This window comes from Leiobunum rupestre, chromosome 7 (assembly GCF_980474605.1).
Source record: "Leiobunum rupestre chromosome 7, qqLeiRupe1.1.hap1, whole genome shotgun sequence".
NCBI classification, from domain to species: Eukaryota; Metazoa; Arthropoda; class Arachnida; order Opiliones; family Sclerosomatidae; genus Leiobunum; species Leiobunum rupestre.
In genome coordinates this window covers 50776562-50794915 of record NC_143390.1, presented here as the reverse complement: position 1 = coordinate 50794915, position 18354 = coordinate 50776562, and the positions used below count along the sequence as shown (strand labels likewise).

The 18354-nt window shown below is 46.7% G+C and overlaps 49 non-coding genes across 49 annotated transcripts; all 49 read right to left on the bottom strand.

Annotated features, from left to right (window-relative positions):
- Window positions 1-66: 66 nt before the first annotated feature.
- TRNAT-AGU (transfer RNA threonine (anticodon AGU)) lies at window positions 67-140 on the bottom strand. The gene has a single exon. It is a non-coding gene; the product is annotated as a tRNA-Thr (tRNA).
- A 70-nt stretch (window positions 141-210) lies between these two features.
- Window positions 211-284, bottom strand: TRNAT-AGU (transfer RNA threonine (anticodon AGU)). Its single transcript has one exon. It is a non-coding gene; the product is annotated as a tRNA-Thr (tRNA).
- Window positions 285-1501: 1217 nt separating this feature from the next.
- On the bottom strand, window positions 1502-1575 carry TRNAT-AGU (transfer RNA threonine (anticodon AGU)). The gene has a single exon. It is a non-coding gene; the product is annotated as a tRNA-Thr (tRNA).
- A 1212-nt stretch (window positions 1576-2787) lies between these two features.
- On the bottom strand, window positions 2788-2861 carry TRNAT-AGU (transfer RNA threonine (anticodon AGU)). The gene has a single exon. It is a non-coding gene; the product is annotated as a tRNA-Thr (tRNA).
- Window positions 2862-3070: 209 nt separating this feature from the next.
- TRNAT-AGU (transfer RNA threonine (anticodon AGU)) lies at window positions 3071-3144 on the bottom strand. Its single transcript has one exon. It is a non-coding gene; the product is annotated as a tRNA-Thr (tRNA).
- A 353-nt stretch (window positions 3145-3497) lies between these two features.
- TRNAT-AGU (transfer RNA threonine (anticodon AGU)) lies at window positions 3498-3571 on the bottom strand. Its single transcript has one exon. It is a non-coding gene; the product is annotated as a tRNA-Thr (tRNA).
- Window positions 3572-3641: 70 nt separating this feature from the next.
- On the bottom strand, window positions 3642-3715 carry TRNAT-AGU (transfer RNA threonine (anticodon AGU)). The gene has a single exon. It is a non-coding gene; the product is annotated as a tRNA-Thr (tRNA).
- Window positions 3716-4505: 790 nt separating this feature from the next.
- On the bottom strand, window positions 4506-4579 carry TRNAT-AGU (transfer RNA threonine (anticodon AGU)). The gene has a single exon. It is a non-coding gene; the product is annotated as a tRNA-Thr (tRNA).
- Window positions 4580-4930: 351 nt separating this feature from the next.
- On the bottom strand, window positions 4931-5004 carry TRNAT-AGU (transfer RNA threonine (anticodon AGU)). Its single transcript has one exon. It is a non-coding gene; the product is annotated as a tRNA-Thr (tRNA).
- A 357-nt stretch (window positions 5005-5361) lies between these two features.
- On the bottom strand, window positions 5362-5435 carry TRNAT-AGU (transfer RNA threonine (anticodon AGU)). The gene has a single exon. It is a non-coding gene; the product is annotated as a tRNA-Thr (tRNA).
- A 214-nt stretch (window positions 5436-5649) lies between these two features.
- Window positions 5650-5723, bottom strand: TRNAT-AGU (transfer RNA threonine (anticodon AGU)). The gene has a single exon. It is a non-coding gene; the product is annotated as a tRNA-Thr (tRNA).
- A 70-nt stretch (window positions 5724-5793) lies between these two features.
- Window positions 5794-5867, bottom strand: TRNAT-AGU (transfer RNA threonine (anticodon AGU)). Its single transcript has one exon. It is a non-coding gene; the product is annotated as a tRNA-Thr (tRNA).
- Window positions 5868-5932: 65 nt separating this feature from the next.
- On the bottom strand, window positions 5933-6006 carry TRNAT-AGU (transfer RNA threonine (anticodon AGU)). The gene has a single exon. It is a non-coding gene; the product is annotated as a tRNA-Thr (tRNA).
- Window positions 6007-6219: 213 nt separating this feature from the next.
- On the bottom strand, window positions 6220-6293 carry TRNAT-AGU (transfer RNA threonine (anticodon AGU)). The gene has a single exon. It is a non-coding gene; the product is annotated as a tRNA-Thr (tRNA).
- Window positions 6294-6363: 70 nt separating this feature from the next.
- TRNAT-AGU (transfer RNA threonine (anticodon AGU)) lies at window positions 6364-6437 on the bottom strand. Its single transcript has one exon. It is a non-coding gene; the product is annotated as a tRNA-Thr (tRNA).
- Window positions 6438-6507: 70 nt separating this feature from the next.
- Window positions 6508-6581, bottom strand: TRNAT-AGU (transfer RNA threonine (anticodon AGU)). Its single transcript has one exon. It is a non-coding gene; the product is annotated as a tRNA-Thr (tRNA).
- A 69-nt stretch (window positions 6582-6650) lies between these two features.
- On the bottom strand, window positions 6651-6724 carry TRNAT-AGU (transfer RNA threonine (anticodon AGU)). Its single transcript has one exon. It is a non-coding gene; the product is annotated as a tRNA-Thr (tRNA).
- Window positions 6725-6794: 70 nt separating this feature from the next.
- TRNAT-AGU (transfer RNA threonine (anticodon AGU)) lies at window positions 6795-6868 on the bottom strand. Its single transcript has one exon. It is a non-coding gene; the product is annotated as a tRNA-Thr (tRNA).
- Window positions 6869-7220: 352 nt separating this feature from the next.
- Window positions 7221-7294, bottom strand: TRNAT-AGU (transfer RNA threonine (anticodon AGU)). The gene has a single exon. It is a non-coding gene; the product is annotated as a tRNA-Thr (tRNA).
- Window positions 7295-8222: 928 nt separating this feature from the next.
- On the bottom strand, window positions 8223-8296 carry TRNAT-AGU (transfer RNA threonine (anticodon AGU)). The gene has a single exon. It is a non-coding gene; the product is annotated as a tRNA-Thr (tRNA).
- Window positions 8297-8654: 358 nt separating this feature from the next.
- On the bottom strand, window positions 8655-8728 carry TRNAN-AUU (transfer RNA asparagine (anticodon AUU)). Its single transcript has one exon. It is a non-coding gene; the product is annotated as a tRNA-Asn (tRNA).
- Window positions 8729-9085: 357 nt separating this feature from the next.
- TRNAT-AGU (transfer RNA threonine (anticodon AGU)) lies at window positions 9086-9159 on the bottom strand. Its single transcript has one exon. It is a non-coding gene; the product is annotated as a tRNA-Thr (tRNA).
- A 70-nt stretch (window positions 9160-9229) lies between these two features.
- On the bottom strand, window positions 9230-9303 carry TRNAT-AGU (transfer RNA threonine (anticodon AGU)). Its single transcript has one exon. It is a non-coding gene; the product is annotated as a tRNA-Thr (tRNA).
- A 65-nt stretch (window positions 9304-9368) lies between these two features.
- Window positions 9369-9442, bottom strand: TRNAT-AGU (transfer RNA threonine (anticodon AGU)). Its single transcript has one exon. It is a non-coding gene; the product is annotated as a tRNA-Thr (tRNA).
- Window positions 9443-9511: 69 nt separating this feature from the next.
- On the bottom strand, window positions 9512-9585 carry TRNAT-AGU (transfer RNA threonine (anticodon AGU)). The gene has a single exon. It is a non-coding gene; the product is annotated as a tRNA-Thr (tRNA).
- A 70-nt stretch (window positions 9586-9655) lies between these two features.
- On the bottom strand, window positions 9656-9729 carry TRNAT-AGU (transfer RNA threonine (anticodon AGU)). The gene has a single exon. It is a non-coding gene; the product is annotated as a tRNA-Thr (tRNA).
- A 69-nt stretch (window positions 9730-9798) lies between these two features.
- Window positions 9799-9872, bottom strand: TRNAT-AGU (transfer RNA threonine (anticodon AGU)). The gene has a single exon. It is a non-coding gene; the product is annotated as a tRNA-Thr (tRNA).
- A 502-nt stretch (window positions 9873-10374) lies between these two features.
- Window positions 10375-10448, bottom strand: TRNAT-AGU (transfer RNA threonine (anticodon AGU)). Its single transcript has one exon. It is a non-coding gene; the product is annotated as a tRNA-Thr (tRNA).
- Window positions 10449-10518: 70 nt separating this feature from the next.
- TRNAT-AGU (transfer RNA threonine (anticodon AGU)) lies at window positions 10519-10592 on the bottom strand. Its single transcript has one exon. It is a non-coding gene; the product is annotated as a tRNA-Thr (tRNA).
- Window positions 10593-11520: 928 nt separating this feature from the next.
- On the bottom strand, window positions 11521-11594 carry TRNAT-AGU (transfer RNA threonine (anticodon AGU)). The gene has a single exon. It is a non-coding gene; the product is annotated as a tRNA-Thr (tRNA).
- Window positions 11595-11663: 69 nt separating this feature from the next.
- Window positions 11664-11737, bottom strand: TRNAT-AGU (transfer RNA threonine (anticodon AGU)). Its single transcript has one exon. It is a non-coding gene; the product is annotated as a tRNA-Thr (tRNA).
- Window positions 11738-12377: 640 nt separating this feature from the next.
- TRNAT-AGU (transfer RNA threonine (anticodon AGU)) lies at window positions 12378-12451 on the bottom strand. Its single transcript has one exon. It is a non-coding gene; the product is annotated as a tRNA-Thr (tRNA).
- A 70-nt stretch (window positions 12452-12521) lies between these two features.
- TRNAT-AGU (transfer RNA threonine (anticodon AGU)) lies at window positions 12522-12595 on the bottom strand. The gene has a single exon. It is a non-coding gene; the product is annotated as a tRNA-Thr (tRNA).
- A 353-nt stretch (window positions 12596-12948) lies between these two features.
- Window positions 12949-13022, bottom strand: TRNAT-AGU (transfer RNA threonine (anticodon AGU)). Its single transcript has one exon. It is a non-coding gene; the product is annotated as a tRNA-Thr (tRNA).
- Window positions 13023-13662: 640 nt separating this feature from the next.
- TRNAT-AGU (transfer RNA threonine (anticodon AGU)) lies at window positions 13663-13736 on the bottom strand. The gene has a single exon. It is a non-coding gene; the product is annotated as a tRNA-Thr (tRNA).
- Window positions 13737-14233: 497 nt separating this feature from the next.
- Window positions 14234-14309, bottom strand: TRNAT-AGU (transfer RNA threonine (anticodon AGU)). The gene has a single exon. It is a non-coding gene; the product is annotated as a tRNA-Thr (tRNA).
- A 67-nt stretch (window positions 14310-14376) lies between these two features.
- TRNAT-AGU (transfer RNA threonine (anticodon AGU)) lies at window positions 14377-14450 on the bottom strand. The gene has a single exon. It is a non-coding gene; the product is annotated as a tRNA-Thr (tRNA).
- Window positions 14451-14806: 356 nt separating this feature from the next.
- TRNAT-AGU (transfer RNA threonine (anticodon AGU)) lies at window positions 14807-14880 on the bottom strand. The gene has a single exon. It is a non-coding gene; the product is annotated as a tRNA-Thr (tRNA).
- Window positions 14881-14950: 70 nt separating this feature from the next.
- Window positions 14951-15024, bottom strand: TRNAT-AGU (transfer RNA threonine (anticodon AGU)). Its single transcript has one exon. It is a non-coding gene; the product is annotated as a tRNA-Thr (tRNA).
- A 69-nt stretch (window positions 15025-15093) lies between these two features.
- Window positions 15094-15167, bottom strand: TRNAT-AGU (transfer RNA threonine (anticodon AGU)). The gene has a single exon. It is a non-coding gene; the product is annotated as a tRNA-Thr (tRNA).
- Window positions 15168-15951: 784 nt separating this feature from the next.
- On the bottom strand, window positions 15952-16025 carry TRNAT-AGU (transfer RNA threonine (anticodon AGU)). Its single transcript has one exon. It is a non-coding gene; the product is annotated as a tRNA-Thr (tRNA).
- Window positions 16026-16095: 70 nt separating this feature from the next.
- On the bottom strand, window positions 16096-16169 carry TRNAT-AGU (transfer RNA threonine (anticodon AGU)). Its single transcript has one exon. It is a non-coding gene; the product is annotated as a tRNA-Thr (tRNA).
- A 353-nt stretch (window positions 16170-16522) lies between these two features.
- On the bottom strand, window positions 16523-16598 carry TRNAT-AGU (transfer RNA threonine (anticodon AGU)). Its single transcript has one exon. It is a non-coding gene; the product is annotated as a tRNA-Thr (tRNA).
- Window positions 16599-16665: 67 nt separating this feature from the next.
- Window positions 16666-16739, bottom strand: TRNAT-AGU (transfer RNA threonine (anticodon AGU)). The gene has a single exon. It is a non-coding gene; the product is annotated as a tRNA-Thr (tRNA).
- Window positions 16740-17095: 356 nt separating this feature from the next.
- TRNAT-AGU (transfer RNA threonine (anticodon AGU)) lies at window positions 17096-17169 on the bottom strand. The gene has a single exon. It is a non-coding gene; the product is annotated as a tRNA-Thr (tRNA).
- Window positions 17170-17383: 214 nt separating this feature from the next.
- TRNAT-AGU (transfer RNA threonine (anticodon AGU)) lies at window positions 17384-17459 on the bottom strand. Its single transcript has one exon. It is a non-coding gene; the product is annotated as a tRNA-Thr (tRNA).
- Window positions 17460-17526: 67 nt separating this feature from the next.
- On the bottom strand, window positions 17527-17600 carry TRNAT-AGU (transfer RNA threonine (anticodon AGU)). Its single transcript has one exon. It is a non-coding gene; the product is annotated as a tRNA-Thr (tRNA).
- A 501-nt stretch (window positions 17601-18101) lies between these two features.
- Window positions 18102-18175, bottom strand: TRNAT-AGU (transfer RNA threonine (anticodon AGU)). Its single transcript has one exon. It is a non-coding gene; the product is annotated as a tRNA-Thr (tRNA).
- Window positions 18176-18245: 70 nt separating this feature from the next.
- TRNAT-AGU (transfer RNA threonine (anticodon AGU)) lies at window positions 18246-18319 on the bottom strand. Its single transcript has one exon. It is a non-coding gene; the product is annotated as a tRNA-Thr (tRNA).
- Window positions 18320-18354: the final 35 nt, after the last annotated feature.

Sequence of the window (18354 nt, the reverse complement as noted above, 5' to 3'; positions counted from 1 at the left end):
CTCACACAGTTGAATCACTGATTTGACAAAAATGGCGATCAAAGATAAAATAAAACATTAACGCGTAGGCTCCGCCGAGATTTGAACTCAGGATCTCCTGTTTACTAGACAGGCGCTTTAACCAACTAAGCCACGGCGCCACGGCGCACACAGTTGAAACACTGATTTGACAAAAATGGCGAGCAAAGATAAAATAAAACATTAACCCGTAGGCTCCGCCGAGATTCGAACTCAGGATTTCCTGTTTACTAGACAGGCGCTTTAACCAACTAAGCCACGGCGCCACGGCTCACACGGTTGAATCACTGATTTGACAAAAATGGCGAGCAAAGATAAAATAAAACATTAACCCGTAGGCTCCGCCGAGATTCGAGCTCAGGATCTCCTGTTTACTAGACAGGCGCTTTAACCAACTAAGCCACGTCGCCACGGCTCACACGGTTGAATCACTGATTTGACAAAAATGGCGAGCAAAGATAAAATAAACCATTAACCCGTAGGCTCCGCCGAGATTCGAACTCAGGATCTCCTGTTTACTAGACAGGCGCTTTAACCATTTAAGCCACGGCACCACGGCTCACATGGTTGAATCACTGATTTGACAAAAATGGCGAGCAAAGATAAAATAAAACATTAACCCGAAGGCTCCGCCGAGATTCGAACTCAGGACCTCCTGTTTACTAGACAGGCGCTTTAACCAACAACGGCGCCACGGCTCGTACGGTTGAATCACTGATTTGACAAAAATGGCGAGCAAAGATAAAATAAAACATTAACCCGTAGGCCCCACCGAGATACGAGCTCAGGATCTCCTGTTTACTAGACAGGCGCTTTAACCAACTAAGGCACGTCGCCACGGCTCACACAGTTGAATCACTGATTTGACAAAAATGGCGAACAAAGATAAAATAAAACATTAACCCGTAGGCTCCGCCGAGATTCGAACTCAGGATCTTCTGTTTACTGGACAGGCGCTTTAACCATTTAAGTCACGGCACAACGGCTCACACGGTTGAATCACTGATTTGACAAAAATGGCGAGCAAAGATAAAATAAAACATTAACCCGTAGGCTCCGCCGAGATTCGAACTCAGGATCTCCTGTTTACTAGACAGGCGCTTACACCAACTAAGCCACGGCACCACGGCTCACACGGTTGAATCACTGATTTGACAAAAATGGCGAGCAAAGATAAAATAAAACATTAACCCGTAGGCTCCGCCGAGATTCGAACTCAGGATCTCCTGTTTATTAGACAGGCGCTTTAACCAACTAAGCCACGGCGCCACGGCTCACACAGTTGAAACACTGATTTGACAAAAATGGCGAGCAAAGATAAAATAAAACATTAACCCGTAGGCTCCGCCGAGATTCGAACTCAGGATCTCCTGTTTACTAGACAGGCGCGTTAACCAACTAAGCCACGGCGCCACGGCTCACACGGTTGAATCACTGATTTGACAAAAATGGCGTGCAAAGATAAAATAAAACATTAACCCGTAGGCTCCTCCGAGATTCGAACTCAGGATCTCCTGTTTACTAGACAGGCGCTTTAACCAACTAAGCCACGGCGCCACGGCTCACACAATTGAATCACTGATTTGACAAAAATGGCGAGCAAAGATAAAATAAAACATTAACCCGTAGGCTCCGCCGAGATTCGAACTCAGGACCTCCGGTTTACTAGACAGGCGCTTTAACCAACAACGGCGCCACGGCTCGTACGGTTGAATCACTGATTTGACAAAAATGGCGAGCAAAGATAAAATAAAACATTAACCCGTAGGCTCCGCCGAGATTCGAACTCAGTATCTCCTGTTTACTAGACAGGCGCGTTAACCAACTAAGCCACGGCGCCACGGCTCACACGGTTGAATCACTGATTTGACAAAAATGGCGATCAAAGATAAAATAAAACATTAACGCGTAGGCTCCGCCGAGATTCGAACTCAGGATCTCCTGTTTACTAGACAGGCGCTTTAACCAACAACGGCGCCACGGCTCGTACGGTTGAATCACTGATTTGACAAAAATGGCGAGCAAAGATAAAATAAAAAATTAACCCGTAGGCTCCGCCGAGATTCGAACTCAGGATCTCCTGTTTACTAGACAGGCGCTTTAACCAACTAAGCCCCGGCGCCACGGCTCACGCAGTTGAAACACTGATTTGACAAAAATGGCGAGCAAAGATAAAATAAAACATTAACCCGTAGGCTCCGCCGAGATTCGAACTCAGGATCTCCTGTTTACTAGACAGGCGCGTTAACCAACTAAGCCACGCCGCCACGGCTCACACGGTTGAATCACTGATTTGACAAAAATGGCGAGCAAAGATAAAATAAAACATTAACCCGTAGGTTCCGCCGAGATTCGAACGCAGGATCTCCTGTTTACTAGACAGGCGCTTTAACCAACTAAGCCACGGCGCCACGGCTCACACGATTGAATCACTGATTTGACAAAAATGGCGAGCAAAGATAAAATAAAACATTAACCCGTAGGCTCCGCCGAGATTCGAACGCAGGATCTCCTGTTTACTAGACAGGCGCTTTAACCAACTAAGACACGGCGCCACGGCTCACACGATTGAATCACTGATTTGACAAAAATGGCGTGCAAAGATAAAATAAAACATTAACCCGTAGGCTCCTCCGAGATTCGAACTCAGGATCTCCTGTTTACTAGACAGGCGCTTTAACCAACTAAGCCACTGCGCCACGGCTCACCCAATTGAATCACTGATTTGACAAAAATGGCGTGCAAAGATAAAATAAAACATTAACCCGTAGGCTCCTCCGAGATTCGAACTCAGGATCTCCTGTTTACTAGACAGGCGCTTTAACCAACTAAGCCACGGCGCCACGGCTCACACGGTTGAATCACTGATTTGACAAAAATGGCGAGCAAAGATAAAATAAAACATTAACGCGTAGGCTCCGCCGAGATTCGAACTCAGGATCTCCTGTTTACTAGACAGGCGCTTTAACCAACAACGGCGCCACGGCTCGTACGGTTGAATCACTGATTTGGCAAAAATGGCGAGCAAAGATAAAATAACACATTAACCCGTAGGCTCCGCCGAGATTCGAGCTCAGGATCTCCTGTTTACTAGACAGGCGCTTTAACCAACTAAGCCACGGCGCCACGGCTCACACGGTTAAATCACTGATTTGACAAAAATGGCGAGCAAAGATAAAATAAAACATTAACCCGTAGGCTACGCCGAGATTTGAACTCAAGATCTCCTGTTTACTAGACAGGCGCTTTAACCAACTAAGCCACGGCGCCACGGCTCACACGGTTAAATCACTGATTTGACAAAAATGGCGAGCAAAGATAAAATAAAACATTAACGCGTAGGCTCCGCCGAGATTCGAACTCAGGATCTCCTGTTTACTAGACAGGCGCTTTAAAAAACAACGGCGCCACGGCTCGTACGGTTGAATCACTGATTTGACAAAAATGGCGAGCAAAGATAAAATAACACATTAACCCGTAGGCTCCGCCGAGATTCGAGCTCAGGATCTCCTGTTTACTAGACAGGCGCTTTAACCAACTAAGCCACGGCGCCACGGCTCACGCGATTGAATCACTGATTTGACAAAAATGGCGTGCAAAGATAAAATAAAACATTAACCCGTAGGCTCCTCCGAGATTCGAACTCAGGATCTCCTGTTTACTAGACAGGCGCTTTAACCAACTAAGCCACGGCGCCACGGCTCACACGGTTAAATCACTGATTTGACAAAAATGGCGAGCAAAGATAAAATAGAACGTTAACCCGTAGGCTCCTCCGAGATTCGAACTCAGGATCTCCTGTTTACTAGACAGGGGCTTTAACCAACTAAGCCACGGCGCCACGGCTCACACGGTTGAATCACTGATTTGACAAAAATGGCGAGCAAAGATAAAATAAAACATTAACCCGTAGGCTCCGCCGAGATTCGAACTCAGGATCTCCTGTTTACTAGACAGGCGCGTTAACCAACTAAGCCACGGCGCCACGGCTCACACGGTTGAATCACTGATTTGACAAAAATGGCGAGCAAAGATAAAATAAAACATTAACCCGTAGGCTCCGCCGAGATTCGAACTCAGGATCTAATGTTTACTAGACAGGCGCTTTAACCAACTAAGCCACGGCGCCACGGCTCACACGGTTGAATCACTGATTTGACAAAAATGGCGAGCAAAGATAAAATAAAACATTAACCCGGAGGCTCCGATGAGATTCGAGCTCAGGATCTCCTGTTTACTAGACAGGCGCGTTAACCAACTAAGCCACGGCGCCACGGCTCACACGGTTGAATCACTGATTTGACAAAAATGGCGAGCAAAGATAAAATAAAACATTAACCCGTAGGCTCCGCCGAGATTCGAGATCAGGATCTCCTGTTTAGTAGACAGGCGCTTTAACCAACTAAGCCACGGCGCCACGGCTCACACGGTTGAATCACTGATTTGACAAAAATGGCGAGCAAAGATAAAATAAAACATTAACCCGTAGGCTCCGCCGAGATTCGAACTCAGGATTTCCTGTTTACTAGACAGGCGCTTTAACCAACTAAGCCACGGCGCCACGGCTCATAAAGTTGAAACACTGATTTGACAAAAATGGCGAGCAAAAATAAAACATTAACCCGTAGGCTCCGCCGAGATTCGAGCTCAGGATCTCCTGTTTATTAGACAGGCGCTTTAACCAACTAAGCCACGGCGCCACGGCTCACACGGTTGAATCACTGATTTGACTAAAATGGCGAGCAAAGATAAAATAAACATTAACCCGTAGGCTCCGCCGTGATTCGAACTCAGGATCTCCTGTTTACTAGACAGGCGCTTTAACCAACTAAGCCACGACGCCACAGCTCACACGGTTGAATCACAGATTTGACTAAAATGGTGAGCAAAGATAAAATAAACATTAACCCGTAGGCTCCACCGAGATTCGAACTCAGGATCTCCTGTTTACTAGACAGGCGCTTTAACCAACTAAGCCACGGCGCCACGGCTCACACGGTTGAATCACAGATTTGACAAAAATTACGAGCAAAGATAAAATAAAACATTAACCCGTAGGCTCCGCCGAGCTTCGAGATCAGGATCTCCTGTTTACTAGACAGGCGCTTTAACCAACTAAGCCACGGCGCCACGGCTCACACGGTTCAATCACTGATTTGACAAAAATGGCGAGCAAAGATAAAATAAAACATTAACCCGTTGGCTCCGCCGAGATTCGAACGCAGGATCTCCTGTTTACTAGACAGGCGCTTTAACCAACTAAGCCACGGCAAGACGGCTCACACGGTTGAATCACTGATTTGACAAAAATGGCGAGCAAAGATAAAATAAACATTAACCCGCAGGCTCCGCCGAGATTCGAACTCAGGATACCCTGTTTACTAGACAGGCGCTTTAACCAACTAAGCCACGGCGCCACGGCTCACACGGTTGAATCACTGATTTGACAAAAATGGCGAGCAAAGATATAATAAAACATTAACCCGTAGGCTCCGCCGAGATTCGAACACAGGATCTCCTGTTTACTAGACAGGCGCTTTAACCAACTAAGCCACGGCGCCACGGCTCACACGGTTGAATCACGGATTTGACAAAAATGGCGAGCAAAAATAAAATAAAACATTAACCCGTAGGCTCCGCCGAGTTTCGAACTCAGGATCTCCTGTTTACTAGACAGGCGCTTTAACCAACTAAGCCACGGCACCACGGCTCACACGGTTGAATCACTGATTTGACAAAAATGGCGAGCAAAGATATAATAAAACATTAACCCGTAGGCTCCGCCGAGATTCGAACTCAAGATCTCCTGTTTACTAGACAGGCGCTTTAACCAACTAAGCCACGGCGCCACGGCTCACACAGTTGAAACACTGATTTGACCAAAATGGCGAGCAAAAATAAAACATTAACCCGTAGGCTCCGCCGAGATTCGAGCTCAGGATCTCCTGTTTACTAGACAGGCGCTTTAACCAACTAAGCCACGGCGCCACGGCTCACACGGTTGAATCACTGATTTGACTAAAATGGCGAGCAAAGATAAAATAAACATTAACCCGTAGGCTCCGCCGAGATTCGCACTCAGGATCTCCTGTTTACTAGACAGGCGCTTTAACCAACTAAGCCACGGCGCCATGGCTCACACGGTTGAATCACTGATTTGACAAAAATGGCGAGCAAAGATAAAATAAAACATTAACCCGTAGGCTCCGCCGAGATTCGAGCTCAGGATCTCCTGTTTACTAGACAGGCGCTTTAACCAACTAAGCCACGGCGCCACGGCTCACCCGGTTGAATCACTGATTTGACAAAAATGGCGAGCAAAGATAAAATAAAACATTAACCCGTAGGCTCCGCCGAGATTCGAGCTCAGGATCTCCTGTTTACTAGACAGGCGCTTTAACCAACTAAGCCACGGCGCCACGGCTCACCCGGTTGAATCACTGATTTGACAAAAATGGCGAGCAAAGATAAAATAAAACATTAACGCGTAGGCTCCGCCGAGATTCGAACTCAGGATCTCCTGTTTACTAGACAGGCGCTTTAACCAACTAAACCACGTAGCCACGGCTCACACGGTTGAATCACTGATTTGACTAAAATGGCGAGCAAAGATAAAATAAAAATTAAACCGTAGGCTCCGCCGAGATTCGAACTCATGTTCTCCTGTTTACTAGACAGGCGCTTTAACCAACTAAGCCACGGCGCCACGGCTCACACGGTTGAATCACTGATTTGACAAAAATGGCGAGCAAAGATAAAATAAAACATTAACCCGTAGGCTCCGCCGAGATTCGAGCTCAGGATCTCCTGTTTACTAGACAGGCGCTTTAACCAACTAAGCCACGGCGCCACGGCTCACACGCTTGAATCACTGATTTGACAAAAATGGCGAGCAAAGATAAAATAAAACATTAACGCGTAGGCTCCGCCGAGATTCGAACTCAGGATCTCCTGTTTACTAGACAGGCGCTTTAACCAACAACGGCGCCACGGCTCGTATGGTTGAATGACTGACTTGACAAAAATGGCGAGCAAAGATAAAATAAAATATTAACCCGTAGTTTCTGCCGAGATTCGAGCTCAGGATCTCCTGTGTACTAGACAGGCGCTTTAACCAACTAAACCACGTAGCCACGGCTCACACGGTTGAATCACTGATTTGACTAAAATGGCGAGCAAAGATAAAATAAACATTAAACCGTAGGCTCCGCCGAGATTCGAACTCATGTTCTCCTGTTTACTAGACAGGCGCTTTAACCAACTAAGCCACGGCGCCACGGCTCACACGGTTGAATCACTGATTTGACAAAAATGGCGAGCAAAGATAAAATAAAACATTAACGCGTAGGCTCCGCCGAGATTCGAACTCAGGATCTCCTGTTTACTAGACAGGCGCTTTAACCAACAACGGCGCCACGGCTCGTATGGTTGAATGACTGACTTGACAAAAATGGCGAGCAAAGATAAAATAAAATATTAACCCGTAGGTTCTGCCGAGATTCGAGCTCAGGATCTCCTGTTTACTAGACAGGCACTTTAACCAACTAAGCCACGGCACCACGGCTCACACGGTTGAATCACTGATTTGACTGAAATGGCGAGCAAAGATAAAATAAAACATTAACGCATAGGCTCCGCCGAGATTCGAACTCAGGATTTCCTGTTTACTAGACAGGCGCCTTAACCAACTAAGCCACGGCACCACGGCTCACACGGTTGAATCACTGATTTGACAAAAATGGCGAGCAAAGATAAAATAAAACATTAACGCATAGGCTCCGCCGAGATTCGAACTCAGGATTTCCTGTTTACTAGACAGGCGCCTTAACCAACTAAGCCACGGCACCACGGCTCACACGGTTGAATCACTGATTTGACAAAAATGGCGAGCAAAGATAAAATAAACCATTAACCCGTAGGCTCCGCCGAGATTCGAACTCAGGATCTCCTGTTTACTAGACAGGCGCGTTAACCAACTAAGCCACGGCGCCACGGTTCACACGGTTGAATCACTGATTTGACAAAAATGGCGAGCAAAGATAAAATAAAACATTAACCCGTAGGCTCCGCCGAGATTCGAACTCAGGATCTCCTGTTTACTAGACAGGCGCGTTAACCAACTAAGCCACGGCGCCACGGCTCACACGGTTGAATCACTGATTTGACTAAAATGGCGAGCAAAGATAAAATAAACATTAAACCGTAGGCTCCGCCGAGATTCGAACTCAGGATCTCCTGTTTACTAGACAGGCGCTTTAACCAACTAAGCCACGGCACCACCGATCACACGGTTGAATCACTGATTTGACAAAAATGGCGAGCAAAGATAAAATAAAACATTAACGCATAGGCTCCGCCGAGATTCGAACTCAGGATTTCCTGTTTACTAGACAGGCGCCTTAACCAACTAAGCCACGGCACCACGGCTCACACGGTTGAATCACTGATTTGACAAAAATGGCGAGCAAAGATAAAATAAAACATTAACCCGTATGCTCCGCCGAGATTCGAACTCAGGATCTCCTGTTTACTAGACAGGCGCGTTAACCAACTAAGCCACGGCGCCACGGTTCACACGGTTGAATCACTGATTTGACAAAAATGGCGAGCAAAGATAAAATAAAACATTAACCCGTAGGCTCCGCCGAGATTCGAACTCAGGATCTCCTGTTTAATAGACAGGCGCGTTAACCAACTAAGCCACGGCGCCACGTCTCACACGGTTGAATCACTGATTTGACAAAAATGGCGAGCAAAGATAAAATAAACATTAACCCGTAGGCTCCGCCGAGATTCGAACTCAGGATCTCCTGTTTACTATACAGGCGCTTTAACCAACTAAGCAACGGCGCCACGGCTCACACGGTTGAATCACTGATTTGACAAAAATGGCGAGCAAAGATAAAATAAAACATTAACCCGGAGGCTCCGATGAGATTCGAGCTCAGGATCTCCTGTTTACTAGACAGGCGCGTTAACCAACTAAGCCACGGCGCCACGGCTCACACGGTTGAATCACTGATTTGACCAAAATGGCGAGCAAAGATAAAATAAAACATTAACGCGTAGGCTCCGCCGAGATTCGAGCTCAGGATCTCCTGTTTACTAGACAGGCGCTTTAACCAACTAAGCCACGGCGCCACGGCTCACACGGTTGAATCACTGATTTGACAAAAATGGCGAGCAAAGATAAAATAAAACATTAACCCGTAGGCTCCGCCGAGATTCGAACTCAGGATCTCCTGTTTACTAGACAGGCGCTTTAACCAACTAAGCCACGGCGCCACGGCTCACACAGTTGAAACACTGATTTGACAAAAATGGCGAGCAAAAATAAAACATTAACCCGTAGGCTCCGCCGAGATTCGAGCTCAGGATCTCCTGTTTACTAGACAGGCGCTTTAACCAACTAAGCCACGGCGCCACGGCTCACACGGTTGAATCACTGATTTGACTAAAATGGCGAGCAAAGATAAAATAAACATTAACCCGTAGGCTCCGCCGAGATTCGAACTCAGGATCTCCTGTTTACTAGACAGACGCTTTAACCAACTAAGCCACGGCGCCACGGCTCACACGGTTAAATCACTGATTTGACAAAAATTGCGAGAAAAGATATAATAAAACATTAACGCGTAGGCTCCGCCGAGATTCGAACTCAGGATCTCCTGTTTACTAGACAGGCGCTTTAACCAACTAAGCCACGACGCCACAGCTCACACGAATGAATCACAGATTTGACTAAAATGGCGAGCAAAGATAAAATAAACATTAACCCGTAGGCTCCGCCGAGATTCGAACTCAGGATCTCCTGTTTACTAGACAGGCGCTTTAACCAACTAGGCCACGGCGCCACGGCTCACACGGTTGAATCACAGATTTGACAAAAATTACGAGCAAAGATAAAATAAAACATTAACCCGTAGGCTCCGCCGAGATTCGAGATCAGGATCTCCTGTTTACTAGACAGGCGCTTTAACCAACTAAGCCACGGCGCCACGGCTCACACGGTTGAATCACTGATTTGACAAAAATGGCGAGCAAAGATAAAATAAAACATTAACCCGTTGGCTCCGCCGTGATTCGAACGCAGGATCTCCTGTTTACTAGACAGGCGCTTTAACCAACTAAGCCACGGCGCCACGGCTCACACGGTTGAATCACAGATTTGACAAAAATTTCGAGCAAAGATAAAATAAAACATTAACCCGTAGGCTCCGCCGAGATTCGAGATCAGGATCTCCAGTTTACTAGACAGGCGCTTTAACCAACTAAGCCACGGCGCCACGGCTCACACGGTTGAATCACGGATTTGACAAAAATGGCGAGCAAAGATAAAATAAAACATTAACCTGTAGGCTCCGCCGAGTTTCGAACTCAGGATCTCCTGTTTACTAGACAGGCGCTTTAACCAACTAAGCCACGGCACCACGGCTCACACGGTTGAATCACTGATTTGACAAAAATGGCGAGCAAAGATATAATAAAACATTAACCCGTAGGCTCCGCCGAGATTCGAACTCAAGATCTCCTGTTTACTAGACAGGCGCTTTAACCAACTAAGCCACGGCGCCACGGCTCACACAGTTGAAACACTGATTTGACCAAAATGGCGAGCAAAAATAAAACATTAACCCGTAGGCTCCGCCGAGATTCGAGCTCAGGATCTCCTGTTTACTAGACAGGCGCTTTAACCAACTAAGCCACGGCGCCACGGCTCACACGGTGGAATCACAGATTTGACAAAAATTACGAGCAAAGATAAAATAAAACATTAACCCGTAGGCTCCGCCGAGATTCGAAATCAGGATCTCCTGTTTACTAGACAGGCGCTTTAACCAACTAAGCCACGGCGCCATGGCTCACACGGTTGAATCACTGATTTGACCAAAATGGCGAGCAAAGATAAAATAAACATTAACCCGTAGGCTCCGCCGAGATTCGCACTCAGGATCTCCTGTTTACTAGACAGGCGCTTTAACCAACTAAGCCACGGCGCCACGGCTCACACGGTGGAATCACAGATTTGACAAAAATTACGAGCAAAGATAAAATAAAACATTAACCCGTAGGCTCCGCCGAGATTCGAAATCAGGATCTCCTGTTTACTAGACAGGCGCTTTAACCAACTAAGCCACGGCGCCATGGCTCACACGGTTGAATCACTGATTTGACCAAAATGGCGAGCAAAGATAAAATAAAACATTAAACCGTAGGCTCCGCCGAGATTCGAACTCATGTTCTCCTGTTTACTAGACAGGCGCTTTAACCAACTAAACCACGTCGCCACGGCTCACACGGTTGAATCACTGATTTGACAAAAATGGCGAGCAAAGATAAAATAAAACATTAACCCGTAGGCTCCGCCGAGATTCGAGCTCAGGATCTCCTGTTTACTAGACAGGCGCTTTAACCAACTAAGCCACGGCGCTAAGGCTCACACGGTTGAATCACTGATTTGACAAAAATGGCGATCAAAGATAAAATAAAACATTAAACCGTAGGCTCCGCCGAGATTCGAACTCAGGATCTCCTGTTTACTAGACAGGCGCTTTAACCAACTAAGCCACGGCACCACCGCTCACACGGTTGAATCACTGATTTCACTGAAATGGCGAGCAAAGATAAAATAAACATTAACCCGTAGGCTCCGCCGAGATTCGAACTCAGGATCTCCTGTTTACTAGACAGACGCTTTAACCAACTAAGCCACGGCGCCACGGCGCACACGGTTGAATAACTGATTTGACAAAAATGGCGAGCAAAGATAAAATAAAACATTAACCCGTAGGCTCCGCCGAGATTCGAACTCAGGATCTCCTGTTTACTAGACAGGCGCTTTAACCAACAACGGCGCCACGGCTCGTATGGTTGAATGACTGACTTGACAAAAATGGCGAGCAAAGATAAAATAAAATATTAACCCGTAGGTTCTGCCGAGATTCGAGCTCAGAATCTCCTGTGTACTAGACAGGCGCTTTAACCAACTTAACCACGTCGTCACGGCTCACACGGTTGAATCACTGATTTGACAAAAATGGCGAGCAAAGATAAAATAAAACATTAACGCGTAGGCTCCGCCGAGATTCGAGCTCAGGATCTCCTGTTTACTAGACAGGCGCTTTAACCAACTAAGCCACGGCGCCGCGGCTCACACGGTTGAATCACAGATTTGACAAAAATTACGAGCAAAGATAAAATAAAACATCAACCCGTAGGCTCCGCCGAGATTCGAGATCAGGATCTCCTGTTTAGTAGACAGGCGCTTTAACCAACTAAGCCACGGCGCCACGGCTCACACGGTTGAATCACTGATTTGACTAAAATGGCGAGCAAAGATAAAATAAACATTAACCCGTAGGCTCCGCCGAGATTCGAACTCAGGATCTCCTGTTTACTAGACAGGCGCTTTAACCAACTAAGCCACGGCGCCACGGCTCACACGGTTGAATCACTGATTTGACAAAAATGGCGAGCAAAGATATAATAAAACATAAACGCGTAGGCTCCGCCGAGATTCGAACTCAGGATCTCCTGTTTACTAGACAGGCGCTTTAACCAACTAAGCCACGACGCCACAGCTCACACGGTTGAATCACAGATTTGACTAAAATGGCGAGGAAAAATAAAACATTAACCCGTAGGTTCCGCCGAGATTCGAGCTCAGGATCTCCTGTTTACTAGACAGGCGCTTTAACCAACTAAGCCACGGCGCCACGGCTCACACGGTTGAATCACTGATTTGACAAAAATTACGAGCAAAGATAAAATAAAACATTAACCCGTAGGCTCCGCCGAGATTCGAGATCAGGATCTCCTGTTTACTAGACAGGCGCTTTAACCAACTAAGCCACGGCGCCACGGCTCACACGGTTGAATCACTGATTTGACAAAAATGGCGAGCAAAGATAAAATAAAACATTAACCCGTTGGCTCCGCCGAGATTCGAACTCAGGATCTCCTGTTTACTAGACAGACGCTTTAACCAACTAAGCCACGGCGCCACGGCGCACACGGTTGAATAACTGATTTGACAAAAATGGCGAGCAAAGATAAAATAAAACATTAACCCGTAGGCTCCGCCGAGATTCGAACTCAGGATCTCCTGTTTACTAGACAGGCGCTTTAACCAACAACGGCGCCACGGCTCGTATGGTTGAATGACTGACTTGACAAAAATGGCGAGCAAAGATAAAATAAAATATTAACCCGTAGGTTCTGCCGAGATTCGAGCTCAGAATCTCCTGTGTACTAGACAGGCGCTTTAACCAACTTAACCACGTCGTCACGGCTCACACGGTTGAATCACTGATTTGACAAAAATGGCGAGCAAAGATAAAATAAAACATTAACGCGTAGGCTCCGCCGAGATTCGAGCTCAGGATCTCCTGTTTACTAGACAGGCGCTTTAACCAACTAAGCCACGGCGCCGCGGCTCACACGGTTGAATCACAGATTTGACAAAAATTACGAGCAAAGATAAAATAAAACATCAACCCGTAGGCTCCGCCGAGATTCGAGATCCGGATCTCCTGTTTAGTAGACAGGCGCTTTAACCAACTAAGCCACGGCGCCACGGCTCACACGGTTGAATCACTGATTTGACTAAAATGGCGAGCAAAGATAAAATAAACATTAACCCGTAGGCTCCGCCGAGATTCGAACTCAGGATCTCCTGTTTACTAGACAGGCGCTTTAACCAACTAAGCCACGGCGCCACGGCTCACACGGTTGAATCACTGATTTGACAAAAATGGCGAGCAAAGATATAATAAAACATAAACGCGTAGGCTCCGCCGAGATTCGAACTCAGGATCTCCTGTTTACTAGACAGGCGCTTTAACCAACCAAGCCACGACGCCACAGCTCACACGGTTGAATCACAGATTTGACTAAAATGGCGAGGAAAAATAAAACATTAACCCGTAGGTTCCGCCGAGATTCGAGCTCAGGATCTCCTGTTTACTAGACAGGCGCTTTAACCAACTAAGCCACGGCGCCACGGCTCACACGGTTGAATCACTGATTTGACAAAAATTACGAGCAAAGATAAAATAAAACATTAACCCGTAGGCTCCGCCGAGATTCGAGATCAGGATCTCCTGTTTACTAGACAGGCGCTTTAACCAACTAAGCCACGGCGCCACGGCTCACACGGTTGAATCACTGATTTGACAAAAATGGCGAGCAAAGATAAAATAAAACATTAACCCGTTGGCTCCGCCGAGATTCGAACTCAGGATCTCCTGTTTACTAGACAGGCGCTTTAACCAACTAAGCCACGGCAAGACGGCTCACACGGTTGAATCACTGATTTGACAAAAATGGCGAGCAAAGATAAAATAAACATTAACCCGCAGGCTCCGCCGAGATTCGAACTCAGGATCTCCTGTTTACTAGACAGGCGCTTTAACCAACTAAGCCACGGCGCCACGGCTCACACGGTTGAATCACAGATTTGACAAAAATTACGAGCAAAGATAAAATAAAACATTAACCCGTAGGCTCCGCCGAGATTCGAGCTCAGGATCTCCTGTTTACTAGACAGGCGCTTTAACCAACTAAACCACGTCGCCACGGCTCACACGGTTGAATCACTGATTTGACTAAAATGGCGAGCAAAGTTAAAATAAACATTAACCCGTAGGCTCCGCCGAGATTCGAACTCAGGATCTCCTGTTTACTAGACAGGCGCGTTAACCAACTAAGCCACGGCGCCACGGCTCACACGGTTGAATCACTGATTTGACTAAAATGGCGAGCAAAGTTAAAATAAACATTAACCCGTAGGCTCCGCCGAGATTCGAACTCAGGATCTCCTGTTTACTAGACAGGCGCGTTTACCAACTAAGCCACGGCGCCACGGCTCACACGGTTGAATCACTGATTTGACAAAAATTACGAGCAAAGATAAAATAAAACATTAAACCGTAGGCTCCGCCGAGATTCGAACTCAGGATCTCCTGTTTACTAGACAGGCGCTTTAACCAACTAAGCCACGGCACCACCGCTCACACGGTTGAATCACTGATTTCACTGAAATGGCGAGCAAAGATAAAATAAACATTAACCCGTAGGCTCCGCCGAGATTCGAACTCAGGATCTCCTGTTTACTAGACAGACGCTTTAACCAACTAAGCCACGGCGCCACGGCGCACACGGTTGAATAACTGATTTGACAAAAATGGCGAGCAAAGATAAAATAAAACATTAACCCGTAGGCTCCGCCGAGATTCGAACTCAGGATCTCCTGGTTACTAGACAGGCGCTTTAACCAACTAAGCCACGGCACCACGGCTCACACGGTTGAATCACTGATTTGACAAAAATGGCGAGCAAAGATAAAATAAAACATTAACGCGTAGGCTCCGCCGAGATTCGAACTCAGGATCTCCTGTTTACTAGACAGGCGCTTTAACCAACAACGGCGCCACGGCTCGTATGGTTGAATGACTGACTTGACAAAAATGGCGAGCAAAGATAAAATAAAATATTAACCCGTAGGTTCTGCCGAGATTCGAGCTCAGGATCTCCTGTGTACTAGACAGGCGCTTTAACCAACTTAACCACGTCGCCACGGCTCACACGGTTGAATCACTGATTTGACAAAAATGGCGAGCAAAGATAAAATAAAACATTAACGCGTAGGCTCCGCCGAGATTCGAGCTCAGGATCTCCTGTTTACTAGACAGGCGCTTTAACCAACTAAGCCACGGCGCCGCGGCTCACACGGTTGAATCACAGATTTGACAAAAATTACGAGCAAAGATAAAATAAAACATCAACCCGTAGGCTCCGCCGAGATTCGAGATCAGGATCTCCTGTTTAGTAGACAGGCGCTTTAACCAACTAAGCCACGGCGCCACGGCTCACACGGTTGAATCACTGATTTGACTAAAATGGCGAGCAAAGATAAAATAAACATTAACCCGTAGGCTCCGCCGAGATTCGAACTCAGGATCTCCTGTTTACTAGACAGGCGCTTTAACCAACTAAGCCACGGCGCCACGGCTCACACGGTTGAATCACTGATTTGACAAAAATGGCGAGCAAAGATATAATAAAACATAAACGCGTAGGCTCCGCCGAGATTCGAACTCAGGATCTCCTGTTTACTAGACAGGCGCTTTAACCAACTAAGCCACGACGCCACAGCTCACACGGTTGAATCACAGATTTGACTAAAATGGCGAGGAAAAATAAAACATTAACCCGTAGGTTCCGCCGAGATTCGAGCTCAGGATCTCCTGTTTACTAGACAGGCGCTTTAACCAACTAAGCCACGGCGCCACGGCTCACACGGTTGAATCACTGATTTGACAAAAATTACGAGCAAAGATAAAATAAAACATTAACCCGTAGGCTCCGCCGAGATTCGAGATCAGGATCTCCTGTTTACTAGACAGGCGCTTTAACCAACTAAGCCACGGCGCCACGGCTCACACGGTTGAATCACTGATTTGACAAAAATGGCGAGCAAAGATAAAATAAAACATTAACCCGTTGGCTCCGCCGAGATTCGAACTCAGGATCTCCTGTTTACTAGACAGGCGCTTTAACCAACTAAGCCACGGCAAGACGGCTCACACGGTTGAATCACTGATTTGACAAAAATGGCGAGCAAAGATAAAATAAACATTAACCCGCAGGCTCCGCCGAGATTCGAACTCAGGATCTCCTGTTTACTAGACAGGCGCTTTAACCAACTAAGCCACGGCGCCACGGCTCACACGGTTGAATCACAGATTTGACAAAAATTACGAGCAAAGATAAAATAAAACATTAACCCGTAGGCTCCGCCGAGATTCGAGCTCAGGATCTCCTGTTTACTAGACAGGCGCTTTAACCAACTAAACCACGTCGCCACGGCTCACACGGTTGAATCACTGATTTGACTAAAATGGCGAGCAAAGTTAAAATAAACATTAACCCGTAGGCTCCGCCGAGATTCGAACTCAGGATCTCCTGTTTACTAGACAGGCGCGTTAACCAACTAAGCCACGGCGCCACGGCTCACACGGTTGAATCACTGATTTGACTAAAATGGCGAGCAAAGTTAAAATAAACATTAACCCGTAGGCTCCGCCGAGATTCGAACTCAGGATCTCCTGTTTACTAGACAGGCGCGTTTACCAACTAAGCCACGGCGCCACGGCTCACACGGTTGAATCACTGATTTGACAAAAATTACGAGCAAAGATAAAATAAAACATTAACCCGTAGGCTCCGCCGAGATTCGAGATCAGGATCTCCTGTTTACTAGACAGGCGCTTTAACCAACCAAGCCACGGCGCCACGGCTCACACGGTTGAATCACTGATTTGACAAAAATGGCGAGCAAAGATAAAATAAAACATTAACCCGTTGGCTCCGCCGAGATTCGAACTCAGGATCTCCTGTTTACTAGACAGGCGCTTTAACCAACTAAGCCACGGCAAGACGGCTCACACGGTTGAATCACTGATTTGACCAAAATGGCGAGCAAAGATAAAATAAACATTAACCCGCAGGCTCCGCCGAGATTCGAACTCAGGATCTCCTGTTTACTAGACAGGCGCTTTAACCAACTAAGCCACGGCGCCACGGCTCACACGGTTGAATCACAGATTTGACAAAAATTACGAGCAAAGATAAAATAAAACATTAACCCGTAGGCTCCGCCGAGATTCGAGCTCAGGATCTCCTGTTTACTAGACAGGCGCTTTAACCAACTAAACCACGTCGCCACGGCTCACACGGTTGAATCACTGATTTGACTAAAATGGCGAGCAAAGTTAAAATAAACATTAACCCGTAGGCTCCGCCCAGATTCGAACTCAGGATCTCCTGTTTACTAGACAGGCGCGTTAACCAACTAAGCCACGGCGCCACGGCTCACACGGTTGAATCACAGATTTGACAAAAATTACGAGCAAAGATAAAATAAAACATTAACCCGTAGGCTCCGCCGAGATTCGAGATCAGGATCTTCTGTTTACTAGACAGGCGCTTTAACCAACTAAGCCACGGCGCCACGGCTCACACGGTTGAATCACTGATTTGACAAAAATGGCGAGCAAAGATAAAATAAAACATTAACCCGTAGGCTCCGCCGAGATTCGAACTCAGGATCTCCTGTTTACTAGACAGGCGCTTTAACCAACTAAGCCACTGCGCCACGGCTCACACGGTTGAATCACTGATTTGACAAAAATGGCGAGCAAAGATAAAATAAAACATTAACCCGTAGGCTCCGCCGAGATTCGAACTCAGGATCTCCTGTTTACTAGACAGGCGCTTTAACCAACTAAGCCACGGCGCCACGGCTCACACAGTTGAAACACTGATTTGACAAAA